Below are 15,990 nucleotides of genomic sequence, written 5' to 3'. Positions count from 1 at the left end.
CAAAGGAGAATAGCCTGTCGATCCGACAGCTTTCTACGAGCCACGTCTAACGATCGTCCGTCGTCAAGGACGCAGTTCGTCCAGATGGAACAGCGATAACGTTCACCGTTCCTTGCGTTATTACGTGCATTTAGCAGAATCTACGCCGCCGATCAAACTGGATTTCGAGTTTCCGGAGACAAGCGGGCGGCTGGCGATTTCTAGTAGCTGGCGTACGATCTAGCCACGTTGTATTTCCCGTTTGACTGTAGTCGTTAGCGTAAACGGAGGAATAGTTATCGAGGAATAAATATACATTATACTCGATCCGATCTGGTATTCTCTTACCGGCACGCAACGTAGCAAGGAGAATAGCATTTATTCGATCGGGTTCTCGTTCGAGCAGGCGGCAAGAAACCGAGAGCATCGAGGGATCGAAGATCCGAATCCAGAGAGCAGAAAAATCCGGCACGTAACGGGCGACATTCTCGTATCGGCTCGATTATTTATCATCGTTTAATTCAATTAAAAATCCGCGCGTAAAAAGGGCCGATCCGGGCATTCCGCCAGTCGTAAAGTCGGCTCTGCCCCCTGTTCCTGCCTGCTTTTTTTTATCCCTGCGGCCCGGACCAGCCGTTTTTCGAATATATACGACGTTTCGACGACAGCGTCCGCTCCGACGACTCGTTAGGTATTAATAAACCGACCAAGATCGTAATTAATTTAACCGAATTCGCCGCCGCTTCAGGGAGATCTTCATTCCTATTGCCCCTGTCGAGCGGTTCCAAGTGGCGTTCGAATGGTGAACTGGTCTCTGCCGAGGTTAGATTAATTTATCATAAAAAATCTCCGAAGAGAAAGACAGAAAGCGAGCGAGGGAGAGAGAGAGAGAGAGAGACAGGGCGAGGGGGAGGGAGAGAGTCTGAAACGACGCGTGTAATGGACTCGGTGAGCCGTTTTCAGCGAGCTGCTTTGCATATCCTGGCCATAAATCATCCGGCCGAAAATAGACGGAGCAATTAGACGAAGCGAGTACCCGCGGTATTTCCATGAGATCCACGGGAAATCAATCATCGATCGATACCGAAATGGAATCTAGAGATAGATAAACGTTGGCCGGGATTAAAAACACCACTGCAGGAAAGTTGAAATTGATTGGCAGAGGAAAGAAGGTGGACGGACGAACTGCAAATTATTACACCTTTTTCCCATGGGCCATCGACAGCCACGCAGCCGACCAGGGGACGAACAGCGGCGAGGGGTTAGGCCACCGATGGCCACCCTCTTCCTTCCTTTTCGCGAGCGGAGAGTCGCGCTTGCTGTGCAGCAGGGGGTCCGTAAAGACTGGCCGCACACAGGCATAAACATACATAAACACCGTGGATATATATAAGTTGGTAGCTTCTGAAATCCGTGGCTGATCCAGGAGCGATAGTGTTGGGACGCCCAGCGGGCAGTCTCGGCTACCACGGCACCCAACGATCTATGGTCGTGACGAGAATCCGGCGACCATTACCGTCTCGTCGAACCCATGCCCTCCGTCAGGACTAATTTTTACCCATTAGATCGTCCTCTCGTACGTCGCTCTCGTCCTGGCGAATACGAACAGCACCCTATTCGTCGCTCTATTGCCGCAGCGATCGATCGAGGAACGCGTCCGCCGAAAATTCAATTGGACAAACGAATCGATGGAAATTCCGACTATGGGCGAGGTGGAATTAAAGGGTACTCGACGATGAACTCGACGAGGCTGACTCTCGACAGCTACCCTCGGTCAAGCTTATCTCGGCAGCCAATCTTGCTGGAAAAAAATATACCCGACCGATAATCAAAGACGGTAGCCGTGTCTAGGGACGGAGACGGGGGGATGGTCGAGCCACAGCCAGTTAATAACGTTGAATTTGACGAAGGAAAGTCGCTCTCACCATGGCGCGGATGCAGCCCACGTAGCAGCTATGGATACTCGCCGTAAAACACACTGTTATCGTGTCGTCATTGTCTCAGCGGGTTTATCTGCCTCGCGGGAAACATGCCACGAGGTCGTTTGACCTTTTTTCTACGGTCGAGCTTCGCCTACCGTTACCGATAACAGCGTCGTGATCTCTCGCGATCGATGACGAACTCGGCAAACTTAGGCTGCACTTGTCCGAAACCTGTGTCAATCTTCATCGACTGCTGGCGAAATTTGTTAGAAGAGCGCGAGGACACGGAAAAGAAATCGTCACGGAAGCTGACAGAAGCGTCGAAATGATTGGCAGCGGAGGTTGTCCGGGAACACGCGAGCCAGCGTCCGGGGCGAGGAAAAATGATGGAGCCCGCGGGGGTAATAGGATCCGCGGGCCCCGATCGGCGCAGTTAGACACGATAAATCCAGAGGGGAATTAATTGCCGTTTGGTGCTGTCGGGTCTGGGTCCGATCCGGGTCCCATGGCCGCGCAGCTCCTCACTGTCTCTGCCTCGAACCTCCGCCTCTTGCATCCTCCTCCGACCGTCCGCTTGCTCTCTCCGTCTCGTCGCAGGCTCGCATTCTGCGTCCCTCGGTTGGTCCCTCCGTGGCCGCGACTGGTTGACATCCTACAAATAAAATCAGCTGCAGGAATGCCCGCGACGACACGGGGCCTGTGGGACCTCTTCGAGCTTCTCTCTGCCCTTCCTCTCGGCCTCCTCCTGGCCTCCTCTTCGTCTATCTCGGAAGTGAGCGGAGAAACCGAGCGCGAGAGAACGCCAGGACGCGCAGGTGCGACGAGGACGACCGAGCCAGCCCCACGGTCTTCCGACGTAATATATGGTAGCCTTAAGACAACGGTTTGGTAGAGGCGAGCTATATACCTGCTGGCTGTCCCGTGGTATCCACCTTTACTCACACGGTTCTCCGAGCTGCACGTACGTGTGTCCCGTGTCGGCGGAGTGTGGGAGTCGGTTGGAAGCCTTGGACGTGCGTGCAGGCACCGATTCCCGCGCCACCTGGGACCCACGGGACCCTCTTCGGCTTTATTTAATTGTCGCTTAACTCGACCGTGTTCCAGCTACATCGTCCCATGCCTGTGCCTCCTCTTGCACACCGATCTTCGGCCAATCTTCCACACCCTGGTGATTTCTCCACTGTCGTTTTTACTTCCACTCGGCTATCAACGACTGCGGAGGGTAGCCGACGATGTAGCGGAGGGGTGGAGCACGAGTATCGGGGATGGAGCCGGGGGTTGTTGGATGCAAATTTCGACGCCGGTAATCGAGGACAAATAAATGGACAGGGGCGGAGAGACGCGGCAAACAATGGCCAGGCGAAAAGGAAGAATCGCGGCCGGAATGTTGTTAGCCGGTGGAGTTTGTCAGCGTGGAACGCGTTGCTACAGTGGCCGGGAATAGAGAGCAGAGGCTCGTGGTTCGCGCGCCACATTTGCCACGGGGCCTTGATTTACATGGAATGCCTGCGTCGCGTCGATCCGATTTTTAGCCGACGCTAATTCCAGGCGACTCGTTCCCGATATGGTTCCGCGAAGAACGCGGCCGCGTTCCCGAGACCAGCTCCCCTTTCCGTCCACGTAGACTGCGGCAAAAACTGCATCGTACTACGGAGCTCTGGCCAATTATCATAAAACGCCGCACAACCGACTAATAAATTCCCGGAGCGTCCGAGCGATGCGTCCCTGTCGGACTTTATCCCCGAACTGGCGTGGTAGGAGATCGATCTTCTCTCGTGCGGACGCGTTAACGAACACGGTGGTCCTGCGTGGTACGGAACAACGTGGAAACGTCGAATTTTCTGATAAAGTAAAAAGAGGAATCGCAGCGAGGATAAACCGGAGAACGAAACGCTCGGCCGATCGAGGGTAGACAAGTTGAACGACCGAGGGAGCAGCAACGGTCGATCGGCTTAACGCCAAGTCCTTTTCGATTCCCGGCAGCCATAGTCCGAGACAGCAAAGCTCTAAAGAGCACGGCGGTCCGGCCGATGCTTAAATCACTCCGGTCACTCAGTCTCGCGGCTCAGATTGATGTAAGGCCGTGTTTTACATTCAATTCAATTGGGCAAAAAACTGCTATCCGTTGCCGGCCGCATTGTGCCGCAGCTCCTTTCCAGGACCCCACGGTGCAACAGGTAAACCGCGCTCGTTAGAACCGTTCCGGAGGAACCGGTGACACGAAATTGTCATTATCTATCACACGGTGAAACGAGCCTCTGCTCTTCTTCCCTCGGATCTCCCTCGTGCTGACTTTCCTCGTGTGGCGGGATCCAGGCGATAAACAGCACCGCAAGAGAGAGAGAGCAGTAAGAGGAACGAAGCGCAGTCGGTTTTATCCCTTCATCTTCGAAAACGGCACCGATGGTGGAAGAACACCCTGTCCCGTTCCTTTCGCCTTTTATTTTTCCCTTCTTCTTCTATTTTCTCTCTTCTCTCACCCCCTTCCCTCCCCCTACCTACCCACTACCTTCTTTTTTCTTCTTTCCCTTTTTGGTTTGTTTCAACAGTCAGGCACTGCGCCGAGATACCGGCGTGGTATTTTGCTGCTATCGGGATCGAATCTACATAGGCGACATTATTCTCGACGACGTCGTTATTCGGTATGCGGGAATCCACGACGCCGCTTTTGACGTAAATTGCGAGGAGCGCCGGTCACGTTTCTGCTTTATTCCGCGGCCGTTCTTATTGCCGCCGAAGGACGTGCAGATATGTATTCCTGCGGTGTCGCGCGACAGCGACGCTCGACATACTTTCCGAAACTCTTAATCATCTTCAACCCTCTGTAACGTCCTGCCACACTCGCATCTAGCGACCACAGAATCCCCATAGCTTTGGATAGTAGGTTTGGGCTACTCGAATCCTGTGAGAGACGATCGCTTGTTATATTAGATGGCAATTACGTAACAGCTGCGTTAATAATATTTGGTGTTTCTTCTTATCGACGTTATAACGCTTCTTATATTTCTTTACGCGTCCATCATAAAGCAATCGTCGTTCTATCACGCCTACTATTTTCGGTCTATCGTTGTTGCTCGTCTGTTGAACAAGAACAGAGTAATCGCGCGAGAAACGCGCTCGCGTTGGCAGTAAAGTCAGCTGACCGTGTAAGCGTATCGCGTAAACGTTATATTCGACAAATATAAAGCGTTCTAAGACTCTATGTACTTGACATAATTTACTTTTCTCGATAGAACCGGCGTGTGCCACGAGTAAACGGTAATCGGTCGGTTTGGAGGCGAATAAACGAACGAGACGCGAATATGAAAGAAGAAGCGGAGATTTTAACAACGCAAGCCCGTTGAAACGCAGCCTTTCGAGTTTTCTTTCTCTACAATTGGCTGAGAAGTATCTTTGACAAAATTGTTAAATACATGGTACATTTGTACTGTACGTGTGAAAGTGTATGTGGGCGTTGAAAGACGTGCAAGTCTCAGTTGAGAAAGAAGCGATTAAAAGCGGTTAGAAGTCGTTAAAAGCCGTTAGAAGCGATTAGAAACATCAGAAGAAAACAAACAAGCGAGCTGAATAATTTGTAAATAAATTTTAAACTATTTGTTTCTCCAAATGCTCTCTATACCTTAACAAAAATTAATATCGATTTTTAGTCAATTTCGTTCGAATTACAGCAATTAACATACGAAATATTTAGGTACCTAATGGTCGATACCTGAAACGTAAAATTTCATTCGACTTTGCCAAAATACATATCGATTTGTAATCAATATCGTTCGAATTACATCGATTTACATACGAAATATTTAGGTACCTAATGATCGGTGCCTACAACATAAAATTTCATTTCACTCTGCCAAAGTTAATATCGATTTCTAATCAATATCGTTCGAATTACAACGATTTACATACGAAATATTTAGGTACCTAATGGACGATACCTGAAACGTAAAATTTCATTCGACTTTGCCAAAATACATATCGATTTCTAACCAATACCGTTCGAATTACAGCAATTAACATACGAAATATTTAGGTACCTAATGGTCGATACCTGAAACGTGAAATTTCATTCGACTTTGCCAAAATACATATCGATTTCTAATCAATACCGTTCGAATTACAGCAATTAACATACGAAATATTTAGGTACCTAATGGACGATACCTGAAACGTAAAATTTCATTCGACTTTGCCAAAATACATATCGATTTGTAATCAATATCGTTCGAATTACAACGATTTACATACGAAATATTTAGGTACCTAATGGTCGATATCTGAAACGTAAAATTTCATTCGACTTTGCCAAAATACATATCGATTTGTAATCAATACCGTTCGAATTACAGCAATTAACATACGAAATATTTAGGTACCTAATGGACGATACCTGAAACGTAAAATTTCATTCGACTTTGCCAAAATACATATCGATTTGTAATCAATACCGTTCGAATTACAGCAATTAACATACGAAATATTTAGGTACCTAATAGTCGATACCTGAAAGGTAAAATTTCATTCGACTTTCCCAAAATTAATATCGATTTCTAATCAATATCGTTCGAATTACAGCAATTAACATACGAAATATTTAGGTACCTAATGGACGATGCCTGCAACGTAAAATTTCATTAGACTTTCTGCCAAGTCCATTTACCTTCCACTAAGTGTGTTACGACAGCGCGTGTTTCCACGACGAGACTATCACGCTGCTATGCATATTGCAATCCATTCAATTTCATTCGATCGTAACGAATGCATCGATGTGAAGAATCTAATTCACGTAGATCGTATAACCGAGATCGGTCGTTTGCTCGTGGCGATCGTTGGCGTTAGTTTTTCATGGATTGATCGACCGTTTTATGGCGTCGTAAATTATGCGAAGGCGTCAGTCAGTCTGGGCCCGGGGCCGGCTCGCATCAGATTCGACGGCTGGCCGGCTGATTGGAAAGGAAGAAAGCGAGAAGGACACTAATTAGCGATTCCGAGAAAGGGGCCCGTTTCGGACGGTGGATCTGGTCCGTGGATCAAATCCACGGGGGAGATGGCTCGATAGATCGGAGGTGTGAAGGCTGCTGAAGAAGTGTAAGGCATTCGAGAAATTCGTTGAAGAAATCGATAAACCTTTCGATCTCCGCTCGTACGGGAACGCCTGGCATTCCCTTGCTTCTACTCTTCCGCGATAGAACTCACGATCGAACGTGTCGACCAATGAAATTGACCAACCAACGAAAAACAAACGAATCTATAAGATCGGTCTGTCGGATGGTACTGAAAATCGCTCGATTCGCGATGAAATCGTCAAGCGGACGCGTCAACCGACGGATCGGAGGGTGCGCGAAGAGGAGGACCGTCGTGGACAAGGATTTTCTGGGAGAGAACGAGCCGGCCATGGGAATAAAACAAGGAGGACACTAATTAGCGATTCCGAGAACCGAGAACACGAACCGTGGCACGGCACACGGCCCACCTCTCTCTCTTTTTCTTTCTCTTTCTCTCTTGTTGTGGGTCTACGAGGCCCATAACACGCCGTGTCGGATCCAGCTGGAACCCGTAGCGATGCGATGCACCGGGAGGGGACGAAAGGTCGAGGAGCCGGAGGAGAAACCATCCGAAACATTCGGGCCAGCTTAGAGTGTCAACTGGTGGAATGTCTTACCCTTGACCCCTCTTCCACCGCCACGGCCACTCGTTACTTTGTCTCCTCTCGCGAGTCCATATTGTCATCGGCCGGGTTTCTATCCCGAATTCCTGCCTGATCGCAGATAAACCACGGATCTTCGCTGGAATACCAGTGACACCGGAGCAAACTCGGCTACTAATATCGTTCCGATGGTCCTAACCTCGTGGCAACCCCGCGGGGGCAATCTTTTCGATCATTTGACGAAATAACTCTTCCGCCATTCTTCCACAAATTCCTGTCTCGCGAATCGTTGCGCGTGGCGCGAAGGTCGTACCGTAAGTATACAACGTGGATATGAGAGTTGCCGTGTGAGAGCATTCGTCGAATCGATCTGGCCGCTATCTTCCGTATAGTTGGAACGCGCCTTCCTCTTCTGCTGGGCATTTTCGAATTTCGAAGCTGTGGCTCGCGCGTTGTATCACGTTGGATTTCCCAACAACGGTTTCGGGCTACGTGTGTGGCAACAGACACGTTTCCCGTGATCACGACACGGGACATTAAGATTCATCCGAGTAGGTGTGAAGGCCGTGAAAGTCACGACGGCGGTTCGATTACAAATAAGGAAGCCATCAAGGGACCCTGTCAGGCTAATCAAACCGACGATGATAAAGATCCCACTTTCCCGATCGCTGTCGATTCCTTTCCAAGCAAGAAAATACGAAAGCGATCGGCCCATTAGCCGGGCAGCGAACGTTCCCAGGTGCAAGCAGACCTAATCGCGGAAGGAAAACAGATCCGTGTGAATCGTTTCGAGTAATAGTGTTATCAGACGCGAGCCGTGTACGACACGATGTGTTTCTGATACCAGGACCGAGCTACCTGAGCCGTTCGGCCTAGAGAAGTCCTCGAACCGCTGACCATTCCGAACAAACGCGAAACGCATCCTTTCGGGTAGCTTGTTCGGATGCAACGCACGGTCAACCGACAACCTTTGCTCGGGGAATAAATGAAATTTTTCGAACATGATATCGTAAATAATATCGACGCCGATAAGCGTACGAATGAATGGCACCTGGTAGAAGAACAAGGAACAGAGTTGTCGCGTACAAGGTGGCTCGTGGATTTCCCTATGGCAGAATGTTACGGGAACTGTCGAGTGCCGGTGGAACCTACTAAATTGGAAATGCTGAACGAGCCAGGGCGTAAGTATCGACCAGGTTTCTGGTCGAGCAGGCGAACACGGAGATCGTTTCGTTTAATTAAGACTTGTTTTTATTTCTGGTAAACTCGTTCGGGTATTTTAGGAAGCCTCCACTGGACTTTCGATTAATTTATCCAGCTGACTAGCCCGCTGGATTCGGCCGGGCTGTTAAAATCGTGGAAAACCGCTGAAAACGGCCCTCTCGCGATTTTATTGTTCCGGTCGAACCACTGCGTAAAAGTGGTCGCGTCGTCCAGATCGAGGGAACAGCTTCGAATTTCATACGCATTATACGTTTCCAACTTTGCTTCGAGTTATTAAATATTTAAATTACGACAAACAGACAACGACACTTAAGGCGCTTCGCAACTCGATAACTGATATTAACGAACTACGTTCGTCCTTAGCGTTTGATTCCGTTGTCTCTCCTCTTCCTCTCCTCTCATCGATTATTCCCTCGCTCCCTTGACGAGTGACGACGCTGAATCATCTTCGGGTCTTCAAAAGACACACTTGGAAAGTATCTGAACGTCTAGGTGCCATGCGAGACTTTTATGGCCACATCGTGTGCGTTATACGGTACGTTTAACGACACTTTATTAATGTTACAAACGAATCCTGTTACGATTATATTCGGCAAATTTGAAAACCATCTGAAAATGTGCGTAGAAATTACAGTATATCTGGTAACAAATTGTTACAGATACTTTAATCGTGCAACGAGTGCTGACCACGACTACGTAAATATCGAGCTTTACCAACACGTGCCGTTGAGGTTGTCTGATAGAGGAACCAGTGGATGAATTAAATAGAAAAATATATTGAAGTAAGTATAAGTACAGGTATAGTGTATGCTGATCCACATCCTCGCTCTTACAGTGTTACGATACAATAGGAAGATAGGGATCACGTTCATATATTCATAGCAAAGGACATTAGCAAAAAGTTAACCTTGGTGTGTTGCTGTAGCCGAAGGCTACAAGAAACAGCAATAGAATCTACTTGGAGCTCTTTTCTTTGTAGACCTTGTAACCGAAAACGAAATTTATATTCAAGGCCATAGCAATATGGTCCCCTCGTTATTTTCAATCTTTTACACTAAATTCTATTCTCTTCGTAACAGCAGTCTGCAGGTCACGGATATACAAACGAAAAGGTGTAGAGGTTTTCTTCGAGTAATTACCTTTATGGGGAACAGCATAGAAATTCTCCAACGATTCCAATCAAAAACTCTAAGATCCTTAAAGATGTATCTTGGTATGTCACCAACGAAACAATACATCGCGACCTTAGGATACCCATAGTCAAAGAAAAAATATCGAAATTCAGTAACAGATATAATATAAGAGTTAACGACCACCAAAACCCATTAGTTACCCAATTACTTGACACGACGAATCAGATCCGCAGACCCTTTAGATTTAAGCATTAGATTCAACTAGAATCAAACGTACTATAAACTCTTATAATCCAAGTTACAGTACCATGGCAAAATAATTTACTTATAATTCTAAATGAGAATTGATTGTAAAAAGTCTACCAAATGAAGAAAAAGTAATTATTTCAACGCGTGTAATGGGCAGTTCGTTGTTTAAATATCTTTCTGGCCTCTGTGAAATATACTATAGTTGGTACATCTTTGGATTCCTTCCAAATTCTATCGATACGACCAGGATATGAAATAAATATAAGGACGCGTGTGTGTACAAGCTGCATAATACAAAAGAGACGTACAAGCGTCCGAGTACTTTCGTGAGGCCGTGTATCTTACCTCGGACCTTCTCTTTACCAAAAAGAAAGAGGAGCAAACGGAAAAGACGAGTTGCTGGTCGTGGCCAGTTTTTTGCCCAGGCAGGTAGCATAATGGCAAGGTGGCGTTTCTATTAATCGTTCAGTGGCTCGAATGTACGCTCTTGTTAATAATAATTCCGCGGCGAACAGGTTGCGCCGCTTACGACGCATATAAAAGGGAACTACTGGATTAATAATTAGCGATAAGCCTGTCGGCCGATAGTTGCGCGCTCGCCTTAATATCCCGTTGCGAAAACCTCTTCAACCTGGGTAATTAAACTTTTAGCCATCTGCCGATCATAGCGACCGGAGAGCCATTCAGCTCGTTCGTCCCGGTGAAAGAGAAGCGGAGGAAGAGAGAAGACGAAAGGGCGAAACGTCGTCGACCTAAAATTGCGACGAAAGCAATAGGCGAAAAAAGAAAAGAAGAGGCGAAACGATTTGGATCGTTAAGAAAACGTGGACGACGCGTGGAAGGAGGTTTCGAGAGGGCTGGGAACAAGCGTACGGCGCGAAACAATATCTATCCGCGCCTGCCGGCTAGTTGGATGTGAAATACGCGGTGGAATATCGGGACAAAAGGAGAAAATCGAGGGTAGGAGAGGCGTAGAGGGTGGCGGGTAGCCCCGATTCTGGGAAACGTGTCCTGCCAGCTTGTTAGGTGTCCCCAACAGTTCTCTAATATATGACTGGCACTCTGTACCCTTTTTCGAGGGAGGAGGATGAGGGCTGTGCAGGTCCCCAGCGTCTGGTCCCAGAGTTTAGAAGAACGCTTACCTGCTCTCATCGACGGTGAGAGGAGAAGAGTGGTTCTCGAGGCTGATCGACGCATCCTCTCGGCGAGTATTACGCCATAATTAATGATGTTGCCGCGGCAGAGGTCTATTAGCGATCGATCGATTTGATCGAATAAGCGATGCTTCCTGCTAGAGTCGAAAAGAAAGAGAGAAAAAAGGGAAAAGAGAAGAAGAAAGAAAAGAAAGAAAGAAGAAGCTGCGTCTGATTTATACCGACGCGGAGGCCCTTCATTGATTTCCCTCGAATAAATTACCCGGCTAATTTACATCGAGATTACACGCACGCAAACTTTCCAGTAATTACGTCGTTCATTTTCCAAAGTATACGTACGATCGAGTAAAACGGAAATTGCACGCGGAGCCAGAGGCATCTAGCTCGACAACAAAGAACGTGCACGCACGTGGCCACAGCTTCCAAGATTCCTGGACAAATGAAGAAACGGTGAATCGATCGATCATCGCCGGAATCGATCAGACCGGGACACTCTGAGAGGGCCTGATGATGTCTAGTCACAACACCATTGTTTCAATGACCCGCTGCCCCGCCCGGTAGGTGGCAGCCAGGCTTCACATACTAATGAGCCGACCAGTTTCGAACATCATCAACGCACCGCGATGAGAGATGAGGTGTTGAGACGAGCCAGCCTTTTAATGCGGTTACGCCGCTTCCAGCCCGTTATCTCTCCGTTTACTTGTCGATTAAAAACGCAGGGATCACCAACGACGAACGATCAATACCGCTGACCGGTCCAACTGATCGCGCAGATGAAAATTGAACTTGTTGTTGAACTTGAAAACTCGACTTGTTCGAAGGTTGCCCCAAGGTCGAGTCCTGCAGGATCGTTCGGCATGACGCAAGAGTCCTCGTACCGAAAGCTGGGCCGAGGAAACTCGGTGCGCCTCTGCGTGGTCTAAAACGATCCAAGACGAAGGAAGGGAATGGAAATCGGTGACGTGCGTCGAGATCAGCGGTGAATGAGGCGCTAACGACCGGTGATTACGGGCGGGAATCCGTGGCAACACGCGTAAGAGCGGTTACGGAGGTAGGCCAGGGCCCGGCCGGAACCTGCGTGTGGCGGCAAATAATCAGCCGTGTAGGTGAGGATGTCCATCAATCCCGGAGCGCGGGACCTCCCGCGACGTTTCTCATCTTCTCGCCGAGCGACGTCTCTCCCCGACAGCGTCCTCCTTCTCGAAGGACTTTGGCCACGCTTCGGGAGAGCCGGTGCAAGATTGATGCGCCGGCGTAACGGCGTTTTTCGACCGTTTCGTGCCACCATCTCTCTGTCTTCGGCATCGCCAGACGAGAGCTGCTTACGAGTTACAAGCTATCGCCTCTGCTCGAGTATTTCCAGCCGAACGAAAGAGAAGACTAAACTGCATCGTCGTTTTTAAATTCCATAACGAGAGCCAAATGTCTGAGTTGTCCACGGTTACCGAAGGCGCCGGCTGTTCCGGCTAAAGTCACGTTCACATCGGCCAACTGCGCTTGCAACAATCAGGCCGCGTGTTGAAAGGATCAGGACCAACGATAAAAGAACGGGCTGTTCCTAGTCGGACGACGAATCGATTCCACTTGGTTGACGCTGTGCTTGCACGGCTGAATTTCAACTGTTTGATTGCTTTATCGCTCGGTGTGAACGAAGCTTAAGAGAGAACACGACTCTCACGAATCGAACGAATCTAGTTCGTATTTGTTGGATTCGATGGCTGAGAGTTGGAGGGTTCGAGCAGATTATAGTCATTTTACGAAACGCGAAAGTAACGCAGAGCCACGTACAAGACGGGAAATATCTATAAATATTAGAGTTTGTACGCATCTAGTGAAGATTGAACGCTTTTCACTGTCCCTGCTTCTTAATCTGCTTTTAAGGTAAATCTGCTATTATATTCGCATCGTACGCGCCTTATAATTAAGTTGCGGATATTTATGCATTTACAGGGAAAGTGCTAAATTATACAAGATAGGAAACTTAACAGCTATCGTAATATCAAGGGGAGGCACAACAAATTGCTGCTTAGGTTTATCGAAACCTTATTTAAATATAAGATAAACTTCTCCTTCCTTGTCACAATTTACGCGGCACCTTTTTTACGCGACAAATTACAACACAACTTACGCGGTAAATATTACGCGCGACCATAATTTACGCGACCAGAGAATAATTCTCCTAGAAGTTTCAAAAGTGACGAGTGCACACAATAATTTATTATTCCACGATATTGAAACGCGTCAGTGCTGCACGTTATAATGATAAAAGTACATTGCGTCGCGCCAGTCATCGAACGTGTACGCATCTTTCCTATCTTACCGACAGGCTCTATTTACGCGATTTCCGTTCGCGTGAGACGAATCTACGTGAAACGGATACTCCGCGTCAATCGACGAACGAGCGTACTTATCGAAGCCAAAGTTAAGGCTTTGTCGATCAGCGTAACGCGTAGGTGCCCCTATATCTATGCAACGTATGTTCCAAATTACAGAGAGCCACGTCACGCGAATCACTTAGGTTACACCAGTTCAGATATAAGGAGCACGAACAGTTCCATCTTCCTGATATTCAAATGCCATCGAGCGCCAAGCAATCGTTGCCAACGAGAATAACAATTTCGCTGGTGAAATACGAAAGATTCGTCTGGTCAAACAGAGGACCCGAAGGATGAGTAAAGGCGTATCGAGATTATCGCCGGTGAATCCGACGCGGCTGTAAAAGTGAAATTACACCGGCGGTGAAGTCGCTGGGAGAGAGGTTAGCCGAAGAGGGGAAGAAGCAGAACGGGCATAATGCGGGCCTGAAAAGTAGACAATGGACACTTACGGGGCCGAGAATGCGATAACTTTATACGCGATCGAGGTTTCGCTGGGTCGGGGTGGAGGGAGCCACAGAAGAGGCGTGGAGGATCACGATTTACCCATACAAAATCGCGGCACGTATGCCGCGCCGGTAATCAAACCCATAAATCCGAGGCATAAGCAACCTCTGACACAGATTCTCTTCTCTCTGGCTCTTTATCTGTTCGGCGCTGGCCCGCCGGTGGCTTGCCCGATCGCAGCCGATAAACACCGCTCGTTCGCACTCGATTTCCTTGTAATTATCGCTTCGGTGCTCGGTGGACGATGCTCGAGTTCCCGGGCTCGTCGTTTCTGACGATTCAATCGCTCCACCGATAATATTCCACGGTGAGACTTTCCAACTGGCTTCCACGTTTTTTCCAGAGAATCTTCCAGCCAGCATCTTTCCGCCGTGCAACGATTAAACGGAGAAACGATGGAGCGAAAAAAAACGACAGGGTTTGCAGGAAATTGCAGGAGCTACGCGGATAAGAGAAACGCGACGTGGGGCGCACTCGTTCCACGTTGTGCTCGACAGACGAGTCGAGTGGAGTCGAGCGAAGTCGAGTCGAGTGTTTCGATGCATGTGCAGGCCGCGTGGTTGGGCGTGGTGATGCACGGCCGCCTATCGAACTGCTCTATCGCTAATAAATCTGCGGCTCAACTAGAATCTGCCTCGAGTTATGCGCGAATAACCACGGATCCGAGCCGTCGAAAAAACTTACACGCAAACTCTGCGAGAGAACCGTTCCGAGGGACGAGTTACGAGCATACCGAGACTCGTTCCTCCAGAGGGGAAGTCTCTAGGGTAAAACGTGCCTTCCGGAACACTGGCAACTTTCTACTCCGAGGTCTTTCGAATTTCGTAGATGGAACGATTCGTCCGAGATTTCCATCCTGATTTCTTTCCAGCGTAAAATTTGTTAAACCAACTTCTAAATTGTCGTTTAACGTTCGTTAAAAAGAGAGCGACCGCCAATTTCTACTCGGAACCATCGGTCTAGTATTATCAATCTGGTAAATAGTACTGGATCGGATCTAGGTATTTACATAATTCGTAATACCAGGTTCTAGAGAAGTTCAGACAGAGACTACTGCTGCCATCTATCGTGTGACGCGGTAACCCGTTCCTACGGCGCGTTCCTATGCAGCGTCAATTTTTAATAAACGAGACTTACCAGTAAATCTGCTCCATTCCAGATTCCGACTCCTCCGTGTCGTTTACTCTACCGTCGCTTCGCCTGGAACAAACGACAAGATTGGAAAATTCATTAATTCGAATGGTCGATTCAGTAACACTACGGCGCGTAATGATATTTAGCTGCGATTATTGCATGGTTTCAGGGTGCACAGGCGGTCCATCGATTCGGACAATTAAAAAGCGGGGAGGCAAGAAGGTTGGTTGGTGGATTTGTCATTGATTCCTGGCAGGTTTCGAGCCAGGGTAGCACACCCGCTAGGAAGTGGCCGAAGCGTTTGCCAGGACATCAATACTTCTACGCCGCGGCCATGAACCGGCACATTATTCGTCGATAATGTCTTTGGTCCGCGCCACAGGGAGATGCTAGTGGAAGATAAATTCTTTTCTACCGATTCCTTGTCTACTAATTCACCTAACGCTTCGTGGAACGTACATAATTGGTTTCAAAAATGTATCTCCTTCGAAGGCAATCTAATGCAACAAGTAATTATATCGTCTTATAAAGTAAAATACCTAACCAACGCAGCCCTAAATTTAGGCTCGTATTCTACACTTTTGTCAGTCCTGTATCCTCTTGTAATTTATTCTTCTTCCTTGTCTCTTTTAAAGCCATTTTACGAAACGAAATGTCTTACTGCAAGAT

The 15,990-nt window shown here is 48.1% G+C and overlaps 1 long non-coding RNA gene across 1 annotated transcript in view; it reads right to left on the bottom strand.

The window, feature by feature from the left end:
* Positions 1 to 15,388, bottom strand: part of LOC125386484 — a 70,303-nt gene extending 54,915 nt beyond the window's left edge. Inside the window, exon 1 of the long non-coding RNA XR_007226657.1 lies at positions 15,325 to 15,388. This is a non-coding gene — a long non-coding RNA (uncharacterized LOC125386484). The remainder of the gene's footprint in view (positions 1 to 15,324) is intronic.
* Between the last annotated feature and the right edge of the window lie 602 nt (positions 15,389 to 15,990).

The sequence above is a fragment of the Bombus terrestris genome, chromosome 16, assembly GCF_910591885.1.
Source record: "Bombus terrestris chromosome 16, iyBomTerr1.2, whole genome shotgun sequence".
NCBI classification, from domain to species: domain Eukaryota; kingdom Metazoa; phylum Arthropoda; class Insecta; order Hymenoptera; family Apidae; genus Bombus; species Bombus terrestris.
The sequence above is the reverse complement of the archived record's forward strand: the minus strand, read 5'-3'. Positions and strand labels throughout refer to the sequence as shown.